This window comes from Bison bison, unplaced genomic scaffold (genome assembly GCF_000754665.1).
Source record: "Bison bison bison isolate TAMUID 2011002044 unplaced genomic scaffold, Bison_UMD1.0 scf7180017864307, whole genome shotgun sequence".
Taxonomy (NCBI): Eukaryota; Metazoa; Chordata; class Mammalia; order Artiodactyla; family Bovidae; genus Bison; species Bison bison.
This window is the reverse complement of record NW_011494879.1, coordinates 5,418,126-5,424,125: the sequence shown is the minus strand read 5'-3', so window position 1 is coordinate 5,424,125 and position 6,000 is coordinate 5,418,126. Positions and strand designations below refer to the sequence as shown.

The 6,000-nt window shown below is 42.0% G+C and overlaps 1 protein-coding gene across 1 annotated transcript in view; it reads left to right on the top strand.

Annotated features, from left to right (window-relative positions):
• The window catches only part of ADAM17 (ADAM metallopeptidase domain 17), a 44,728-nt gene that overhangs the window by 9,103 nt on the left and 29,625 nt on the right, over positions 1 to 6,000 (top strand). The window lies entirely within an intron of this gene.

Here is a 6,000-nt window from a genome sequence, read left to right as displayed (position 1 = left end):
GAAGCAGGGCAAAGGCTAATAGAGTTTTGCCAAGAAAATGCACTGGTCATAGCAAACACCCTCTTCCAACAACACAAGAGAAGACTCTACACATGGACATCTCCAGATGGTCAACACCGAAATCAGATTGATTATATTCTTTGCAGCCAAAGATGGAGAAGCTCTATGCAGTCAGCAAAAACAAGACCAGGAGCTGACTGTGGCTCAGATCATGAACTCCTTATTGCCAAAATCAGACTTAAATTGAAGAAAGTAGGGAAAACCACTAGACCATTTAGGTATGATCTAAATCAAATCCCTTATGATTATACAGTGGAAGTGAGAAATAGAATTTAAGGGCCTAGATCTGATAGATAGAGTGCCTGATGAACTATGGACTGAGGTTCGTGACATTGTACAGAAGACAGGGATCAAGACCATCCCCATGGAAAAGAAATGCAAAAAAGCAAAATGGCCGTCTGGGGAGGCGTTAACAAATAGCTGTGAAAAGAAGAGAAAAGCAATAGAGAAAAGGAAAGATATAAGCATCTGAATGCAGAGTTCTAAAGAATAGCAAGAAGAGAGAAGAAAGCCTTTCTCAGCGATCAATGCAAAGAAATTGAGGAAACCAACAGAATGGGAAAGACTAGAAATCTCTTCAAGAAAATTAGAGATACCAAGGGAACATTTCATGCAAAGCTGGGCTCAGTAAAGGACAGAAATGGTATGGACCTAACAGAAGCAGAAGATATTAAGAAGAGGTGGCAAGAATACACAGAAGAACTGTACAAAAAAGATCTTCACATCTAAGATAATCACCATGGTGTGATCATTCACCTAGAGCCAGACACCTTGGAATGTGAAGTCAAGTGGGCCTTAGAAAATATCACTACGAAGAAAGCTAGTGGAGGTGATGGAATTCCAGTTGAGCTATTTCAAATCCTGAAAGATGATGCCGTGAAAGTGTTGCACTCAATATGCCAGCAAATTTGGAAGACTCAGCAGTGGCCACAGGACTGGAAAAGGTCTGTTTTCATTCCAATCCCAAAGAAAGGCAATGCCAAAGAATGCTCACACTACCACACAATTGCATTCATCTCACATGCTAGTAAAGTCATGCTCAAAATTCTCCAAGCCAGGCTTCAGCAATATGTGAACCGTGAACTTCCAGATGTTCAAGCTGGTTTTAGAAAAAGCAGAGGAACCAGATGTTCAAGCTGGTTTTAGAAAAGGCAGAGGAACCAGAGATCAAATTGCCAACATTGCTGGATGATGGAAAAAGCAAGAGAGTTCCAGAAAAACATCTATTTCTGCTTTATTGACTGTGCCAAAGCCTTTGACTGTGTGGATCACAATGAACTGTGGAAAATTCTTCAAGAGATGGGAATACCAGACCACCTGACCTGCCTCTTGAGAAACCTGTGTGCAGGTCAGGAAGCAACAGTTAGAACTGGACATAGAACAACAGACTGGCTCCAAATAGCAAAAGGAGTACATCAAGGCTGTATATTGTCAGACTGCTTATTTAACTTCTATGCAGAGTACATCATGAGAAACACTGGGCTGCAAGAAGCACAAGCTGGAATCAAGATTGCCGGGAGAAATATCAATAACCTCAGATATGCAGATGACACCACCTTTATGGCAGAAAGTGAAGAGGAACTAAAAAGCCTCTTGATGAAAGTGAAAGACAAGAGTGAAAAAGTTGGCTTCGTGGCAAATAGATGGGGAAACAGTGGAAACAGTGTCAGGCTTTATTTTGGGGGGCTCCAAAATCACTGCAGATGGTGATTGCAGCCATGAAATTAAAAGATGCTTACTCCTTGGAAGGAAAGTTATGACCAAGCTAGACAGCATATTAAAAAGCAGAGACATTACTTTGCCAACAAAGGTCCGTCTAGTCAAGGCTATGGTTTTTCCAGTAGCCATGTATGGATGTGAGAGTTGGACTGTGAAGAAAGCTGAGTGCCGAAGAATTGATGCTTTTGAACTGTGGTGTTGGAGAAGACTCTTGAGAGTCCCTTGGACTGCAAGGAGATCCAACCAGTCCATTCTAAAGGAGATCAGTCCTGGGTGTTCTTTGGAAGGACTGATGCTAAAGCTGAAACTCCAGTACTTTGGCCACCTCATGCGAAGAGTTGACTCATTGGAAAAGACTCTGATGCTGGGAGGGATTGAGGGCACGAGGAGAAGGGATGACAGAGGATGAGATGGCTGGATGGCATCACCGCCTCAGTGGACGTGAGTCTGAGTGAACTCCGGAGATGGTGATGGATGGGGAGGCCCGGCATGCTGCGATTCATGGGGCTGCAAAGAGTCGGACACGACTGAGCTACTGAACTGAACTGAACTGAGTCCCTAAGTCATGTCTGACTCTCTTCGACTCCATGGACCGTATCCCGCCAGGTTCCTCTGTCCTTGGAATTTTCCAGGCACAAATGCTGGAGTGGGTTGTCATTTCCTTCTCCAGGGGATCCTCCTGATCAAATCTAAGTCTCCTGCATTGGCAGACAGATTCTTTACCACTGAGCCATCAGGGAAGCCCAGTATACTGTATTACTACAGTATAAATTATATGCTGTACTCTTTTAAATAGTGTCTTTTTCCAGTTTTTGTTTGTAGCAGCTGAAATGAGAAAAGCTCGGTTGTTCAGGGTGATTGCTGGAACAACTTATAGGAAGCGAGGAAAGTGTTCTCATGTGCACAGTGCTGGGCAGCCGTTGAGTTTCTGAAAAAGAGAACATGAAGGTGACCTGAGCTGATAAGATCGTTCTCTTAGCATTGTCTGGTATTGACTGTCGTAAACTCTACCACAGGAAGTTACGTGTTTTATATTTAAGTTTTTGGAGATTTTTGGATTTGGATGGGGGAAATAGAAATTCTTTTGAAAAAGCTATGGAAAATTGGATCACCAGAAGTTGGTGAAGTGCAGTGAAATACTGAGCATCTGAGAGGTTACTGCTTGCATAAGAGCAGGAGCTCAAGAGTGCAGGACAAGAGGCGTCTGCTGTCTGTCTGTAATGGCTGCAGGCTGTCTGGTTTGAGATCTCTAGTTAAAAAGAGGGTAAAATACAGTGGAAACATATTAGTTAAGTACTTTAACATGCTTTAGCTAATTCCCTTTTAAAAGTGCTTATTATAGAAAAATACCTAAAGATAACCAGTGATGTTACTATCTTGCTCTTATTTTTTTCCTAGCCCTATTTTTGTACATAGTTAAGGTCATGCAATATGAATAGATTTTAAAATCTACCTTTGTTTGTTTAATATTATAGCATAAGTATTTTCTTATGTTCTTAAAATCTGTTATTGACAGCTTTTAAATGGTTGCAGATTTCTTTTCTTTGTCATTAGGAAGTGCTGTCACTTCTCTGTTTGCCAGGTACTTAGTTTGTTTCCAGTTTTTTGTTCTTAAAACTAACCAAGACTGAACAGTGAACATCTTTGCGCTTGAAGATTTTTCCCTTCACTTTGAGTTGTTCCTTAGTTGCCTAGTTCAGTGGTTCTCAGACTGGAGTGAACGTCAGCATCACCTGGAAGGCACCTTAAGCACCTTAATTCTGGGCCCTTTGCCTAGAATTTCCGATTGTGGAGAACTGAGGAGAAAACAGATTCCCAGGTGGTACTGGTTGTGGGGAGCACACTCTGAGAACAACTAGCCTGTATCGTTGACAATAAAACTCTAGTATTCCAGTTAGTAGGAGTGATTATGATCTTGAGTGAAACTCAGTCCATGTACCAACCTGTATCAAGGAAGTTGAAGGGCTAAAGGATTGTGTCAGCATCTCAGCATTGAGAATTTGTGCAATTTGGGAACGTGGGAACGCTGTTTTGTTCAGGGTTCTGTGCCAGGTGTCGTGAGGTAAGGATACTGTGATTTTAAAACGGAGCTCACTTTTGGCCGTCTTACAGTCTATTTGTGAGGTAAGACAAATATAACTCAAAAATGCAGAAGAGAGGTGTAAACAAAAGGCTGCAGAATTCAGAGGGAGGCAGAATCGTGTTTGATTGACACATCAGAAAGGAGGCGGCCAAGAAGTGGAGGGTCCAGGAAGAGCTAGGCTATTTTTAAACAGTTTCAGAGTTGAAATCAATAAAGGTTGAGGTTTTCAGCCAGACAGGACCCAGTTCAAATCCTTGTACTGTGCTGTGTTAGCTCTGTGATACTCTTCTCTCTGAATCTGTTTCTTCATGTGTAAGGTAGGGAAATATCCGAAGGATGTTTGTGAAGATAACGTGAAATGCCTAGTATGGAGTCTTGTAGGAGACAAAACACTCAAATTGTTGAATAAATGACAAGCTTCTTGAAGGTTTTTCATTGTGCCTGTAAGCATTATAATTAGCAAGGTCAAGTCACCAGTAACCATCCATTGGCATAAAGGAGATCTACGCCTTCTGAAACAGCTTTCCTCTGGAATAAAATTAAAAGGCAAATTTTTGTTAACAAAAAATGGGTGGTACCCAATGAGTGTGAAATTTGCTACCCCTTTAATCTTGAGTTAGAGCCTTGAATGGACTTTGATTAAACCTCCTTTGCCTACATAGCAGTGTGCCTCCGCAGGTTTGCTTGAATACCATGTGAGAGGGAGGCGTTTTCCCTTCTTCGGCCACTCTGGACACTGGCCCTCCCTGCTGTCTGCCTCTGCTCCCCTACTCATGCCCACAGCACTGGCGTGGGTGTTTTTGAGTGTTGTCTGTCTCTCCCACTGCTGTAGGCAAGGACTTTGCTCGTTGAATGCTGTATCTTAGCCCTTAGACCAGTGGTTGGCTCATAGTGAATGAATGGATGAAAGAACCAGTTGAGGGTATTTAGGAGAAGAGGATGGAGAAAAGTATAGGATAGATTCTTTTAAAAATGGTTTTGTGAGCATTTTTAACTGCAGCAGCAACAGACTTGTATTTTAAGCTCCTGCTGCTCTATTTTGAGGACATTCTAAGTCCACTGGAATGATTTTGAATACCGTTGCTTCTGCAGTGATAGTTGTTGAGAGGAAAGGAAACATCGGCTCAAGTATTTTTAGACAGTTTTTACAGAGACTTAAGTCACTGAAAGTGTGTTCCAGAAACCTTCCTGACTGTGGGAGAGACAGCAGAGTTGCTGTTGATAAAGTGACTTCCACCTACAGTGTTTACAGGAACTTTCAGGCTTGTTCTGCCTTTGCGGCAGTGCAGCTTTGCTTTTCTTGGGTTCCAAGTCAGTCTGGTGAAAAAGTGTTAGATTTCTTTTCTTAGGGATTCGTTTGGTCTTAGCACTGCACTTCTTGGTGTCCCGTGGGATGCTTTTCTGCGTCTGTTGAGGGCACAGTGATAGAGATATCACCACTGTTTTGCTTTCTAATTTGGAGTATGTTTTTTTCTATAAAAGATTTGCTTTTCCAGTTTGGTTTGCCCAGACCACTGGTACATTTGTTGCTCATTGTTACTTTACATCAAGTGGTAAGGAATTGATGTTGCCCAGGTGGGCAGTGGGCAGGTCATGTAGGCAGCCTTGTTCTTAGAAATTCTGAACATATAGCCATAAATGCCTTGAATTTAGAAGTTAGTTTATTGCATACTGTGATACTCTCTGAGGTATTAAAATTATCAGGACATGGACATGGACTCACGTTCACGTGTCCCAGGTCTCTTTCCAGAGCCCACTCTTTTGACCTGGGAACCCGAAAGGCTCACATCTCTATTCGCTTCCTGTTTCTCAAGTCTCTTCTGTCTGCACCCCTCCCTTCTTTCTCATGCCATTTGTTTCCTGGAAAAATTGGGTCATTTGTTTTGCAGGAATGGAACATTCTGGGTGTGGCTGGTGACTTCCTAAGGTGGTTATTTAATTTGGCAACCTCTAATCCCTTTTTGTCTTAAAAACTGTAAGTTTGCTCTTAATTAGATTCAGGGGTGTGTGTGTGTGTGTGTGTGTTTGATAAGAATACTTTGATACTGCTGGGACATTACATCAGGAAGAGTTTGTTGTTTGACTCTCATTTCAATGATACTACAATTGATTCGTAGGTTTCAGTGTTAATAATCTTT